At 38.6% G+C, this 15,812-nt stretch overlaps 1 protein-coding gene across 8 annotated transcripts in view; it reads left to right on the top strand.

Moving 5' to 3' along the window:
- The window catches only part of ARVCF (ARVCF delta catenin family member), a 295,514-nt gene that overhangs the window by 102,285 nt on the left and 177,417 nt on the right, over window positions 1-15,812 (top strand). For 6 of the 8 annotated variants that reach the window (XM_037375833.1, XM_037375823.1, XM_037375816.1 and 3 more), the window contains exons 3-4: window positions 2,593-2,655; window positions 11,395-11,497. The exons of 1 other annotated variant lie outside the window; for it this stretch is intronic. The gene's annotated coding sequence lies outside the window, so the exon portion shown is untranslated. The remainder of the gene's footprint in view (window positions 1-2,592; window positions 2,656-11,394; window positions 11,498-15,812) is intronic. One more of the 8 variants, XM_037375850.1, reaches the window with a different exon arrangement.

The raw sequence follows: 15,812 nt of genomic DNA, 5'->3' as shown, positions 1-15,812 counted from the left end.
TAATTATGTTCACTGGAGTAGGAAAAGAATGAAGTGGTTGTTGGCATGCAATTGTGGAACTTGCTGAATGGCAAGAAATTGTTTGCTGATAGATGCTTTACTTTCCCATGCATTCTGCAGTTTCAGTGTCTTGATTTTCTGTGAAGTTCCTTATTCTGAAAATACTTATCTTAATTAGTTATTATAGCTAGAAACTAATTGTCTAATTTCATTTTTTTTAGTCATTTGTTGGTGAGTGAACATAAAACTACTCTGAATCTCTTAACAGTGTGACTGGGGTAATTAGTTGCAAGTGAGAGATAACAAGCAATTTGAAAAGGCATTACAGGTTTTTCTCCACCTTTCTCATCTGAGAGCTGTAAGGTACTTGATTAAAATCAGTGATAAAAGTGTATCACTGGATTGAAGCAGGATTTTTGTAATGGTGCAGGTGTTTTATTTATTTTATTGTATAGGTGTTTTATTAAATGTGGTCCAAGCTGGTGTTTTTTTCCCCTCTCCCCTGCACTACAGGTCATGTTATCAAATGGATGGCAACCAAGGGCTGAAAAATGGCCTTTGCAATGTAGCCACGAGCCTCAGCAAGCTCCAGGCTTCCCAGGACTTCGGGCTTAAGCTCTCAGCTGGCATCAGCCAGTATAAACCAACACATGGTTTTCCAATGTCTGTTAGACTGCATCCATGCAAATAAGCTAAGAACATTGTGGTCTGTCAGCATCAGCTGCTCCAGTTGTCAGCCATACCCACGCAGCATATTGGGGACTGTCACTCACAAGACTAGGTAGAATAGTGCCCATCTTGCAAGAGGAGTAGCCCCATGCGGCTACTGTCACAACTGCTGACCCATCTCTTTGTTTTTTGCACAGTGTGGATGTGCCATATTGGCAATGCAGCCTCCTCCAGACTTGCCTTGATCATCTACTCTTACCTTATCTTACTGCTAAACTTTCTGATTTCACAGGGTGATGAATGTTTTAACAAAAAAATCTGCTTGAAGAATAAAATGAACCAATTAGATTTGTATTGAAAAGACAGGTAGTTTTTTCTTGATAATCGACACTTAATTTCAGACTATACAAATGTGATTATCACTAGAAGACCACAGTAATAGTGTGGGTGCTTCTTTTCTGAAGTACCTGATACCTCATAATTATTATATTTTTTTTAATGAGATATCGTGAAGTAGGAAAATGCAGTTTCTTTCCAGTTTATATGACTTAAAAAGATGGTTGAATAGCCGACAGCCAGACATCAAAGCTATAGCGTATCTAGGTCTTACTCAGGATGTCCCAAGTCAAGACAAATGCCTTAGGCTGCTTGTCTTCTTGACTCTGAAACCAACTAGATGAAAAAACAGAGGTGGAAAAGCAGACAGGAAAAATCAAGCAAAGTGGCTTCGGTGTTTTTTATCTGTTCTAGGTGACACTAAACATAAACCATGAATTATTTCTGGCTTAAAAATGGATAATACTTTCATAATATACATAAAATTATCCTACTTAGAGGAGGTAGTCATATTCTTGTCATGAGACAAAAGCTAAAGGAAATTAGTCTTCAGAGAAGCCATCATCTTACATCAGAGATGTGTAATTTTGTTTTAGCACCTGTTTGTTACAGTGAGTCTTCAGGGTTGAAGTGTTTTCCCTTACTGACCACTGATCTATTTATTTGGCCTTACTGTACCTACAGCCAAAGGAGGAGCAAAGGGGAAGGGTGTAATGGTGAAGGCATGTTGCAGGCTGGATGCGGAAATGTAGTGGCATGTCTGTTTTATGGGTAAATTTTATTTAGCCTGAGTGGAGCTAAGCAAGAGTGATCTGCCAGAAGCATCTACTTGAAATGTTCTTGGTCTGAGAAAGAGAGGAGGAGAGTGGGAATCTGAGAGAAAGGATCCTGCTTGTTACTTGTATATGAAATTTCTGGGAAAAGAAATACTGTGATAACAATACTACCTGAAGCTCAAACAAAAACTGAGATGTTGAAAAATGCTGAGTGCTTTCTGGTGAATTTCAAAGGTGAATGTCTTCCTGCCCTAATTTCTCTTGTTTCCTGCTGCTAGAAGAAAAAATGTCAAACAGGATGAGATGTACTTACGTAGCCACAGTTGACATTTTTAGAGTCACTATATGGTATTTAGACCTGGATGACTGAAAATGCTATGGTATACGCTTATGAAGGAAATATTTTTAGCTTTTATATCTTTGAATCAATGGGAAATTAAATATATATTGGATTAAATTCTAAGTTTAGAAGTGTTTGATATAAACACATGGGTGGCACTAGGACAGAAATCAAGAGGACTGGAAAGCTAGTTAGCCAGATGAGCTCTTCCAATGGAGTTTACTTTCTGTACTCTAGTTCTGTGGGATTTTCTTGTAGTTTCAGGTGATGGTGGAATAGGTGTTGGAAGTAACACTTTTTTTGTACACCAGCATGACTTAGGAAGGGAAGGGGAACCAAGAGGAGATACCACTAATCATTTCCACTGTATTATGTAAATGTTATCAATTATTATAAAATAATCCCTTTTTCCTACTTCCCCTAGATGAAATAAAAATGTCTTTTTTATATGTATCTTTGTTTCTATGACAGTTATTATCAAACCAAGGGAGAATTTCTGTCTTAAAGCCACTGCAAGAAAGAACACTATAAAAGGTACTGTGTTTCTGCAGTTGCTCACCAAATCTCTTGATTATTTTGCTGCTTTGTCATTATGTGTGTTCTTAAATTACTGTTCTTTTATTTTATTAAGTTTTCTTTACACCGCTCAGAAGTTAATTCGTTTGCATGCTATTGAAGGCCTACTAAAATTTGTTTTAAAATAGTGGTAGAATGGTTGAGGGGCAGAAAGAAGGAAATACCCATGATAAATCTTAGAACTGTGGAAGGGGGAGAGTGACCTCTGTAATAATGTATTGTGTAAGCTGAGGTATCAGTGAGGGTAAAATCCGGGTGCTAGCTGAGGAAAATGGGAATGACAGTTTCTCTTTCGTGACTTCACACCATCTCCAATCCATATCCTTTTCCTCCTTCTACCATGGAAATCTTCATCGAGTTACATTTTACCCCTGACAGAGCAGGGCATGTCCCTTGCTGTGTGACTTCTTCCTATGGCCACATTTACAGCAGGTGGACTCTTAAGCATTCACTTCCCATCCTGTTCTCAACTTGTGTTCTTGTTTTCCTAAGGTTTTTCTGTACCTGAACAAGCTAGATTAAAGGCTATGGTTATGTCTTGCATCCCACATTTTTCTGCATTAAGGGTCATACTCTTATGATGTGTCTTCCTCTCACCATTCTGTCCCTGCCGACTGTGTCTTAGCCTTTCTTGAGATGAAAAGACCAATCCTCTGGTTGCTTAGAGGATGACCACAAACATTTTCAGCTGCTGTGAATTCACCTCAGTACTTCGGTGTGTCTGTTTTAAATTTCGGGGCTTGGTGGTGAATAATGGGATTAAATATTAAAGTACTCTGTTTTTCTGAAATACTACTCCCTTCTGTGTAACGCTTTATTTTTCTCAGTGTAGGTGTCTTACAATGAATTTTAGTCAAGTGTTTTTTGACAGTAATCCTTTGCATAGCAAGTATCATGTTACTGAGTTTTATGAAGTTTCCATTTTCATTTGATTATTTTTAGATTAAACATTGTCACTTTTATATATGTCAAAACTGAAAGTGTATATAGGGCATTTAAAGTTTCAAAGCTGTTTGTAAGAAGGATTCTCAACAGAGTTTACATTGTATTTACTGTCCAAATTGTTTGCTGCTTACCTCTGTTACTTATATAGTGTTTATTATAGCTGGAATACATTCCTATTTATACAGTGCAGGATTTTCACTATGATACAATAGCAGGAATTAATTTTAAACATTTGAAGTGGCTAGACAGTTAAAGCAAAATTATTGTTTTTCCCACCCAGCACAGTTATCAGCAGAATGGTTATTTAAAAGGGATGTTTGAATAGAAAGTTGGTTCTTGGAGCAGATCTTCACTGATCTGGAAGAAATATTTCTGGTTCCAAATAGCTATAATTAGGGAGTAGTGATAAGTGCATTCCTGGAAAGAAGAAATATTATTGATGGGTGATATAAGCTACAAAAAAGCATTAAGATATAGTTGAAGATACAGAAGTAGAATAGCCTTGGAAGAGATGAGATCAGCGTCTAACTGTAGCTATCTGGAAGCAAATGCTCTGTCCAAAAGATGATTGATGGTGACCCCCTAAACCCAGTACTTTCCCCAGTTCCTACTGATTTTCAGATCAGGGTCAACCTCAGCATGGAAGATGTAGCTCAAATGTGGATGTAGTTTAGTTGTCCAGTGGAAATGGAGGCTTATGATGAGGTCAAATAGAGAACAGGTTTCATAAGCAGGAAAAGAGGGGTATGGGTGGGAGGTGTATTCCCTGGAGGTTCACTGTGGCTGCTGGTAAGCTGGCAGTTCCAAGGCTGTGGTGATCTCCACCACCCTCTCAGCTGCATACAGAGCTGAAGGGGGACGCGGTGTCCCTGTGCTGTGCTGGCAGCTGTAGGGTTGCTGACTGATAGCAAGCTGCTTGACTGCGTCTTCAGAGCCGCTTATGGAAGAAACTTGCACAAAAATTTCCCTAACTGATATGAAAAACAGTCAAATTATTCTAGCTGAAGTTTTCCTAAAAGAGAAATTCAGCCTGAGGGAAAGATCTACAGGGGAAAACTTCAGCCCAAATGTTTAAATTTTGATAGAGCTACAAGCCAATGAATAAAAAGCTCTTATAATAAAGATATGAACCTTAGTTGTGAAAATTGCTACTTGCAGTGATGTAATAAAAATAATTTTTAGTAAATGTATGAACATAACACTTCACTGACTAAGCACAGCACTGCATTTCTGTTTCATGCAAGCGAAAATCTAAGTGAGTAAAGAATGCTTGAGTCTGGACTAATCAACGGGCCTACTATGGCATCTTGATTTATCCAATGATATGAATGAGACATGTCCTGAACATTATTCTCTGCAGGCTATTTTGACTGTCAGTTTAACCCCAAAGAAGCCAATGTCCTTGGCTAATAGAGTAGAAAGTGCTTCTGAGTCATAAAGATTTCTGCTTTGAAGATTCAGCAATGTCTTGCACCTGAAAACAGAGAAGTCAAATTGGCAGTTCTTGTGACATTGGTACTGCCCCTGAAACAGGCAGCAGGGCTTTGCAGCAGGACGTTTTTACAGTGTGTCACAGAGAGTGCTCTGTTGAGAGATGCTGTGTGCCAAAATCCATCATATGGAATGATGAGTCTCTCTGACACTATCATTGAAATGTATCTGTTTTTCCAGCCTTTATATGTTTATGCATGAACCGGATGATTATTTGAGACATCAGATGAGCTAAATACTTTTATTTTCTTCAGGTATGATTTATTAGTTCTCAAATGCATGTTTGCCTTGTAACACTAAAAAGCTGTGGTGTTAATCAGCAAACTTGGATTGCATCCTAAACTTACAAGGGTATAATGAACTTGGATTGCATTTTAAATTTACAGATGCTGAAACAGTGATGAGTGTATCACTGCCATCTTTGAATCTCCACGTACAATTGCAGAAAGCAGATACTATAGTTTTGGTCTAATGGAGTAGGTTTGCTTAGTGCCTCAGGCTTCCAAATTTAGCTTGGTGAAAAAAATACTTGATTTAGAAAGAGACAGATGTTACTGGAGAGAATTAGAGCTAGTGTGCCTCATTCTGTTTCTTCTCTCTTTTTGTATTGCTTTAATCTCTTCATTGATACTGTTCCTGGTTTAAAGCAGTGTAAAGTCAAAATCTGATTGTTTTTAATGAGAGGGGTTGAAATATGGGAGAGTAATGCAGTAGGATTGGTTGGTAAGCAGCTAATAAAATTGATTTGATTTAGTAGCTTCAAGAATTGAACATGAATATTGACATTTTTTCTTTCCTGTTTATAATAATGTTTTCAGTTCCTTGACAAAGCAATAGAGCAGCCACACAACCCACTAGATATGACACTGAGAGTTACATGTGACACAAATTTAGAAAAAGAGGAGAGGGGTTGTGGTTGTGGTTTTGTTTTTTTTTCCTGAAAGCAGTAAGAAAACCAAACGGAAGATGCTTGCTCTGAACGCTTCAGAACTGTGATTTTTTTTTTACATTATTTTTTTTTCCCCTGGCAATGCCAAGTTTTTTATTGGGATAAAATGCTATGGGAGATAGTAAGTATTTGATTCAGATGAGTTAAAAGATCTATTTCCTTTTGATGCATTTCTTTGTATTAATCTTAAGAGTAGTAATTGGAAATACCCTCATAAACCCTGAGACTGGAGCCCCAGAATTAAAAAACATTTGTTATTACCCAGGAATGTAGCTATGCAGTTTTATTAGCCTTTCTTCTACTGTAATCTACGGATCTCATTTAGCTGCATGCAGCCCTGTTCTTCTGAAACATAAAAGGAAGGAAATCTCTCAATAGCCTGAAATCAAATTATCTCTCTGTGTTAATCTACATGTAAAACACCCAACCCCACTTCTTTAAAGGAAAATAGTTTTACTGATAAGCAAAACTAGACTGTGTGCTTTGGATCCAAGAATTAAGTGGGGTGGGGTTTGGGGTGGGTTTTTTTGTCTGCAGAGTACTATTTATAACATCAATTAACTCCTTATGGTTGGAGCAAGTCATCAGACACATCTGTTGCTGAGCTTAAACACTCACTGTTCTGTGGGGTCATAGTTGGATTTTTTTCCCTCTCAAACTGTGTGGTGGAATGATGATTTTCTAACTAATGGCAGTTAGTTAAATACACTGTCTACTGATGCTGTTGTTTTAGCATTTGGAATAGATGTCGCAGGCAGCTGTTCTAACTGCATAGCTGACCTGATCTTTGCTTGCCATTTTGTTATTTATCTGTTAGAAGATAGCACAATGGTATCTTTTATGAAAGAATTATTATGACCATCTGCAGGATTTTCCAGCCTTCCTGTAATATTTCAGTTATTCCATTTTGCCAATCAGAAACCAGTCTGGCTGTGGAAATTGCTGCCTACCCACTGACTCTCTTGCTCCTGCTTTTTGTGAAATGGAGATTTAATGCTTGTAAATATATGGCTGTTCTCAGCTGTAGTTCCCCACGTACAGACATTTTGAGACTACGTTCCTGTCAGTAGCTGTTCTCTTAAAATGGAAGCCCTTTTAGCAAAACTCAAAACACCTAGAAGCCAAGAAAAAGGAGGGTACTTGTTTAGTGAAATCTTTTAAGTATTCTTTGGAAGTAATTGCATAAAGTTATAACAGTTTATGTGATTGGCTTATTTGTGGTCAAATTGGTTTGCGTATTAATGAAAACAAGCTTTAAAATACTAGGGGAAGAACTAGGGAGTGAAGTTATGAACAATGCTGCTTTTGATCTTTATCCTTTTCTCTTTCCCATTGAAATAGCCCTGTTCTAAGAATAGACATATTGATTTTTTGGTGGCTGTGCTTGCAAGGTAGCCTCTACAGTAGCAAAGTATTTCTGTTGTCAGTGAGATCAGATCCAGCCTTTCCACGCAACCCTAAGCAGACAACACTGCCTTGATAGTTGATTTAATGCCTGATAATATCTAGCAGTTGCATAAACGGCTTGAGGTTTTTTTTTTTCCTAGCTGCTTGGAAGACAGTATTCTAGTAAAATGGCTGTAGTAGAATTTTCTACTCACTACAAGTTTGCACAAATTGTTTCCACTCGCAGTGGAAGCACAGTGGCTAAAGCATCTATCGATGGCAGTGGGAATCAGATTGGGGTCAGAGGAAGTGGTGAAGCTGGGTACATATAGTAGCTTCTGCTAAAAGCAGTGATGAGAATACTTGGAACCTGAATATACATGAATCAGAAAGGGACCACAAAGTGCAATCCATTTTTAAGTAGAACTCCTTATTGATTTCAGTGGGGGAGACCTTTGAAAATCAATGACATGCAGCAGCTTTAGGATGCAGTGACATGTGTTCTAGGGTGTTAAACTGATTGGCCTATGAACTAATCAAGGTTGTAGCAGTCATGTTTGGAAAGTTCCAAGGCAGAAGAAAAGGTGTCAGAGGTCTGAGAAGCAGCAAAGTGTATCTTGTTCATTCTAGCTTTAACTGTGAGGTTGAATTGTATGTCTATAGAAAACAAAAAAATATAATGTATAGAAGTTTCTGGGGATATGTAAACATAGGCCTGTTCATTATAATATACAGTATTAAGCAAATGGAATTGCTGAAATCATCAAATAATTCTGAATTTTCCCATGAGATTTGTGTACATCATTCGGCTCAGCTGGGTAGTTCAAACTTGGTTTCTTGATATGGGGAGGGAGGTGAAGCAGGGGCAGGGGCAAGTGCTGTCCTCCAAATGCTACCCAGCTAAAGTAGATAAATAGGAATTAAGTTGTGCAAAACAGTGATTCCCTTTATGTAGGGAATGAAGTATTTATGATGCTAATATTTTCATGGACATGGCTGAGTTGACAAAATTAGCACTTAGTAAGATAGAACAATAGCAAGGGATTCTAACTGTCATGTTCAAGTCCAGCAGACACATACTAAAGTCAAAATTCAGCCATCTCTACGTTGTTCAGTCTTTTGATATTTTCAAGATTTTTTAAAGACCTATTCCACCCAGACACTTACTTGAAAATAAATGGGGAATGTTTGTTTACACAGAATATTTACAGTGCACAGTGTGAACTTATAGACTATCACATACCCCATTAAACCTTAGTGTGGACACTTAGTTAGGTGTGAGGTAACGTGATGCCACTTCGCTGTACTGTTTTATGCTTAATTAACTCAAACACTGATCTTAGAAGGAAGTGTGGCATAACGAGTGCTCTGTGACAGAAGAGTTCAGCTTACTCAGTGTAGACAAGTTCTTAGGTCCTAGAGAGCAAGAACTCTGCTTCAGAAATGTGCTGTTATGCTGTCCTGGTCTATAAATGATAAATTTCAAGGAGAAATGGAAATTTTTATGTTGGGTAAAAGTAATCATAGTCTAAAACATTTACTTAAAAAATTGCTCTTGCAAAAATTTCAATTTGAAGTTTAATGCATTATTGAATTATTTACGCTATTATACATATGCAGTTGCTAGAAAGGTGTTCTATATTGCTCTAATTTATTTTCCTTTCCATTTCTGAATACAATATAGCAATTGAAATGTATTTTATTAGGGAAACAGAGCTACAGTATAATTAAAGCTATGTAGGCACACTGTATCACCAAGCCCTGAAAACACTGCATGAAATTTTGGAAGGAAGACCTGAAAAATTCCTTGTAGCAAACTGCTGAAGTGAGGAATCATTATCAAAGGGAAGCTGTCGAAAGATGCCTGGTGTCACTTAAACATGCACTGATTAATCCACAAGAGAGATAGGATTAGATGTAAGAAAATTGTGTATTCTTTTTTGCTGAGAACGGTATCTTTTGTAAGGTAATACAGTATAATTTCAGTGCCTTTAACTAAGAGGTTAATTAAAGTATTAGTTTTTTAAATGGACTGGGAACCATTATGAAAAGATCAGAGATGCTTTGGTGCTACTGACCAGAGCCAGATCTGTAATCAGTGATGTGTTGGAACCGTATTGCACGTTAAAAGATGTGTTTGTGTCTGGATTCTTTTGTTGGTTTTGCCAAACCCAGATTGTAGTACAATATTCTGAAAATTTATTTGCGGAATTTACTTATTTCTTCAAAATGATTCCTGCTGGATAATCGGATCAAATTTCCTACTGATGTAAAACCTCAAATATTCCACATTGACGTTTCTTATGCAATAACAGAACTGGTGAGCAGCGGTGTTCATTGCTACGTCCTTAAGATCTGAAGTTCCTTCTGAAGGAGTTTTCCTCTTAACATTTCCGCTGCCCTTGTTCCTTCACTAGTTTAAGCCTGTTTCACAGACTGCTTCTGTCCAAAGCAACAAAAAACCCCTGACCAGCTTTGGTTTTGTTTGTTTCTTTTGACACCAACACAGTATGTCTGCCTGTGCCTATGAGAGAACTATATTGAAATAGCTTGCTTTGTGGATTCCTCATTGATATTCATTGGTGGAGATTGTCACGTAGGTGTCAAATTAGAACTCAGTCAACCAGAGCAGCACAAGAGGAGGCAGGCTCAAGACAGATTTCACCTTAAGGTCTGAGAAAGAGTTTATTTGGAATTTGTTGTGTGCAATATATATTTATTTTATTTTGTTTTCCAAAGTGTCGCTCTCTTGTCTGTGTGCTGAATTATGCTTAATTTATTCCCTCTGGTCATTTACTTGAGTCTTTCTCTTATTCTGCCTCCTGACTTTCTTCTTTGAGCACATCTTTACACGGTTTTGTTATATTGGGTAAGTTTTGAGCATAGAATTTATTTCTGTTAGTTTAAGGAAAACAAGTTTTCTGGCATGATGGTTCCATGGCCTTTGAGATTGGATCCATGCAACAAAAGGATCATATTTCTGGTAATTTGGCTGAAACACATGAAATCGTGTTTATGCTGGCTTCAGGAAGGCAGACAGTACCTGGTCAAGCACACAATCTGCTGGGGCAGAATTACTTTCTGAAAACGTTCTAAAACATTTGAACCAGCAAAGTGAGTTTGTACTGGCTCCACATTTCATGTCATGTGGTTACAGTATTTTTTATGTGGTAGTAGCTTAAAACTGGATATACTGCTTCACAGAACCATACCTTTGTGAAAGGGATTCTGTTCTGTATGTTCTCTGGTAAAAACAGGTACTAAATTTGCACTCACTGACCCAGAGAAGTTTTGGTGCTGAATATTTTAAGACAAAACAGATTAGAGATTTACAGAGCTAAAATGATGACGTAATATCCCAAAACCTACTTTCACTTGGGTTTCATATAGGATTAGTTTACGGACAGGTGGAACAAACGAAGTGGCTGTAAGCTATCGTGTAGTGTGAATTTTTTAGAAATGAGGTATCTATGAAATGATCTTAAGCTATTCGGGGGCTTATACATCAGACATAGGGCTTAAAGTTGCATGCCTAAATACTTTCTCTGATTTCTGAGAGCATCATGTTAGGTTTCTGTGTTTTAAAATGTTTGGGTACAATATCCAGTTTTACAATACTAAAAATGCTCATTCCAGTCCAGAGTTTTCCCTGATTTAAGACATGAACACCAAGTCTTGCAGGAATATGCAAGTATTGATAACTGATTATAAATCATATTAACCAGTTGTGGGTGTGGGTTTTTTTTCCTTAGGAGTTTCAGGATTGGCTTCTCTGAATATTGTTTCTTTTTCTTCCAAGTTAGGAGAGAAACAGTATAATGAATAATTTTTTACAACATAGTGAGGAAAACCTGGGAGATGACTGTGTACAGAAGAGACTGTAATACCTTATTAACTAACTGTCTTCTCTTTCCTCTCTCTTGCAGCTGGTTCTGCTTGAGGCTGCTCTCCTGCTTTGTCTATACTTTTTCTAGTCTTAGCGGGTGATGTCACGGCAGCTCTAACATTCAGACCCCACTGATCCACGAGGTGTGTACTGCTTGGTTTTCTCTGCATGCTTTCCAATATTGCATGGGGGATAACAGTCATTTTATGCTACTCATCTCTTGTGGCACTTCAGGGTGAAAATAAAATTAGCATGTGTTATGCTTCAGTTCCATAGATTATTTAAGCCCCATTTTTGCTTTTATTCTGATGGTTTTCTTCCCTGTAGAAGAACATAGCTACTTTTTGTGCATGCTCACAGGCCCTCATGTTTGCTGCTACAGCTGCTGATCTGCTGTATGTACAAGCTTCTTGTTGCTCATCATAGTACCATCTTGTCAGCAGGACCTAGTAGACTTGAACTGGGCAGGGATAGAACAATAGTGGGACAGCTGTGTTCAGTATTCAGATTGTTAGACCTGAGAAATCTCCTGTGTGCCCTGAGAACCATTTCCCCTCCCACTGAGAGAAGTCTCTGTAATGTGTTCTGTAGCTGGCTGGTGGACACTGCTGTCTTCAAATGCAGCTCACTGAAGTGCCTGATTGCCTTAGGCAGGCAGAATACTCTGAAAAGTGCAGGGGATTTGAGGCTTTCCATGACTGTTAGGATTTAGGTGCCCAGATCTCACAGAACTTGACCCCTCTTAAGCTCAAGGGCTCTTTAAAAACTCTTGACTCTCAGCTACATCCTACATTAGCAAAATTAGTGCACAGTTACCTCACTTTTTTTGCAGAGTACCAAGTGACCCTAGGCACATCGATGTTTCCAAGACACTTTAAACTTGGGCACGAGCTAGGGTATTAGTAGTGAGTAGGACCCCCTTTTCAGCTCTTTGCACAGGGTGGTTTTCATCCCCATTGAGCACTTAAGCTGTATTGACTTCTAGGAAGCCTTTTGATGCACTGGTTCTTCATAGGAACGGTCAGAAGAAACAGATCCTCTTACTTTGCTCTAATTCTAATGCGACACTAATATATTTAGAGTCACGTAGGCAGGAGAAAGATTGCTGCTGTCAGCGTAGCCTTTGACACTTTCTAGGCAAGTGTTTGCTGTGTTTAGAAGTGCAACATAAGGAATAATCTTTACCTGGCTGCTATAGGTCTTATATTTTCATTTATTTATACCCTTTTCAATGCACTTTCTTTACAAATGCTAGTAAATTGCAAGTGGCACCCTGAGTAACTAACTCATGAGTCAGTACTTCTATTTTTCTCCTCTAGTCTAGACTGCTGATAATGTAAATTGTTGAAACCCTGGATAAATAATTGGGAGTGCAATCAACAGCAAGCAAGTATTTATCTGCTAATAATACATCTGAAATGCAGAAGTCTGTCTTTGTCCAACAGTTCTTAAAAGGCAGTTATTGGTCCTGCTGCCGTTTCTGCATAGCAATTAGGATTTTTATGGTCACTAATTGTACATCTGAAAATTTATACAGTTTATATTCTGCCTGTGTTTCTCTTTGCACAGAGAAAAGAAGCACAATATTTATGGTTGTAAGGAGGTTAACATATTTTCTGCAGGGAGATCTCTGTAGCTCTCTAGAGATTTGTACCATTTATAGAACCCAAATTTTCTAGGTTCTCTCATGTGTGGCATCAAGGGCTTATAGCTCATTAAGGATTTTCTGAATGGGATCTTTGTCACATTTTCAGAATGTGACTTGAAAGTTATATACCAGCTCAGTCATCAACTGTGACTTTTATTATTAAAGCTGTTACTGCTTCAGAATCTGTATTAGAGGAGGTGCTTCTCAATTTTTCATGTGCTATTGGTAATGCTTTTCCTTAGAAACTTACATTATATATTCTAAACGGAGCCTGTTGCTGTAGTTTACATTTTTTCATCTTCCTACGTCCCCACTTGATTCACTTTTTGAAATTAGGCCATAGAAGTAACCAGCCTCTTGGGCCCCCAAAAGGTAACAGCTATGTCATATCATAGTCACATGTGAGACAGAGCTTGTTTTAGCTACAGACAGTGAATTGCCTGAAGGATGGGCCCCTGCGGGGAGTGACTGAGGAAGCTTGAGTTTTTCTGCAGCACCTCTAAAGAGACTGTCTCCATGCATTAATCCCTGACCCGTCCAGACTCTTTTTCTCTTGGCCCTGGAGCATCCCCTTGTCTGAGGTGTATTTGGATCTGTGTGTCAGTCAGACTATTCCTCTGCTCTAGCATAAGGGCAGTGATAATTGGTAACCAGGTAGCTGTCTTAAAAGAAGATATAGTTAGAAATGCCCCCCACCCCAACCCCCATGTGTGTTTTTCCCAAAATATGACTAGTGCCTGGGTCTGTGAAGTCCCACTTCTTTCACACTCCCTCTAAGGAGTCTGTGAGAGTGTCTGCGCTCCTGGCAGGAAAGACAACAAACAGAGCTGTCTCCATCTGTGCAAAGCAGGGAAGCACAAAAGCAGAAGCCTGCAAGTTGGCTGCCCATCAGCCAGCGTAGGTCCAGAAAGTCTGGCTGTGTTTATGTGCAGCTGTGCCAGGGCTAAATCATGCCGAGAGGCAGCAGGTGAGTCACGCGGTCCTGTCCTGTGTGGTACAGGCTTCCCCTGAGTCACACTACCCTTTTGGATGGTTGTGATTCTCCTTTGCAGAAACCAATGTACTTTGAAGGGTTTATAGGCTCTTAATAATCTGGCAAAACAAGGTTCAGAGTGGAAGGTCACTGAAGTGGACAGCCTAGTCTGTATTTGACTAGTTTGTGACATGTGGAAAACCCTTTGATGGTTTCTGGTTTTCTTTCAGAATCTCAATAGAAGTGAAATGTCACTTCTTACCGGTCTGAAAACATGAAAGGCTCAAATGATGGTTACATGTAAACTTTATAAGACTAATGCATAGTACTCCTTACACTGTTTCCAACGTAATTTCATATTACCCTGATTCCCCTCAACAGCAACTCCCTAGGAGTTAACAGCGAACCACAGAGCTACTGGCAGGTTATTTGCTGTGAAGTCAAGTTATGTGTCATTGGGCTTGGGTCTGTTACTTCTGTCCCAGTGCCTTTGGGGCCTGTTGGATGATTTCAACCATATACGACAAAAGAAGGGAGACCTTGGGCCTACTTAGGAGTTTCCAATAAACTGTGAAAACATGCAGCTTAATATCTACTAATATCCCTCTTTTGGGAACATGACAGTATATGACTTGGTTATCATTAGTAACCAAAGAATCAGCACAGGAGAGACACCTGATAAATGTAACAGTCCTGGAAAAAGCATCAGCTGAGTGGGTGCATCTTGTAAAGGCACTGAAGGATGAAATGCAAAGCTTCAGGAAACCAGGGTTTGGTACTATCAGTGCTCATGGAAATCCTTGTTGATAGATGGAAAACAAAGAACCTCTGGCAGCAGGAAGAATCGCTCCCAATTTGCATGTCAAGGGACAATTTCTAGGGACTTAACTCTCAGCGCAGAATGTGAACTATTCTGGAATTACAGGAGCTGGCCAAAATTCTGCCTCTGTGTTCATCTCGGAGGTGCACTAAGTAGTTTAGTTGTAGACAGTTGAAAGGGTTCTGTTGAAGCCACCATTTAAGCTTATATTACATTGCTGATTTTATACTCTTGGGACTCATTTTAAATAATGTTCACATTACAGGTCTGTGGAATCAGTAGGCAGTTTTGCTGCATGCACCATATAGATGGAGATAGGATTTTAAATGGAATACTTCATAACCCTGGTAGAGAAGGCATAAGGCAGAAGATACATCCCACCTAGCTGGTTTCTGAGTTCTTTTTCCTGCATTGAGACAAGCAATCCTGTGTGTTTTCCATGGAAGATGCTTGATTTTGGCTTTTTCATTTGCATTGTTAGCAAACGGCTGCATGAAGGACTGTTTCATTGGCTACCATGCTGAAATCATCAAGCACATTTCAACTGCAGTTGCCCTGTCTGCATTTAAGAATATTTTCCATATTACAGTGTACTCTTATAATTTAAAAATGAAACCTATTTCAGCTAAACTTGGGGTGGTGTGTGTGTGTGTGGGGGGGGGGTGTCCATTTGCTTGGAAAAAAATGGACACAACTGGTTTTTTGTACCGTGAATTTCCTGTCTTGAAAAATGTTAAACTTGTCATGCTGTTAGACACCTGGAATTTTTGTCTTTAAAGTGAGAAAGATTGTGTTCCTCATTCCTTCCAAAGCCATATCTTTTTTTATGTATTTCTTTTAAGTACATTATTATTTGTACAGTGAAATTAACTTTGCAAGAGGGATGGAAACCTTTGTCAGAGCAAAAAAGATCAAAGAATTACATACAAATTCTCTCCAAGGTGAGCATGTGGGTTTTTTTCTTTTTTGAACAGGGAAGCCTTGGATTAATTACTTTTAATTTAAAATCAAATCAGT

This window comes from Falco rusticolus, chromosome 1 (assembly GCF_015220075.1).
Source record: "Falco rusticolus isolate bFalRus1 chromosome 1, bFalRus1.pri, whole genome shotgun sequence".
Lineage (NCBI taxonomy): Eukaryota > Metazoa > Chordata > Aves > Falconiformes > Falconidae > Falco > Falco rusticolus.
This window is presented reverse-complemented; position numbering and strand designations above follow the sequence as displayed.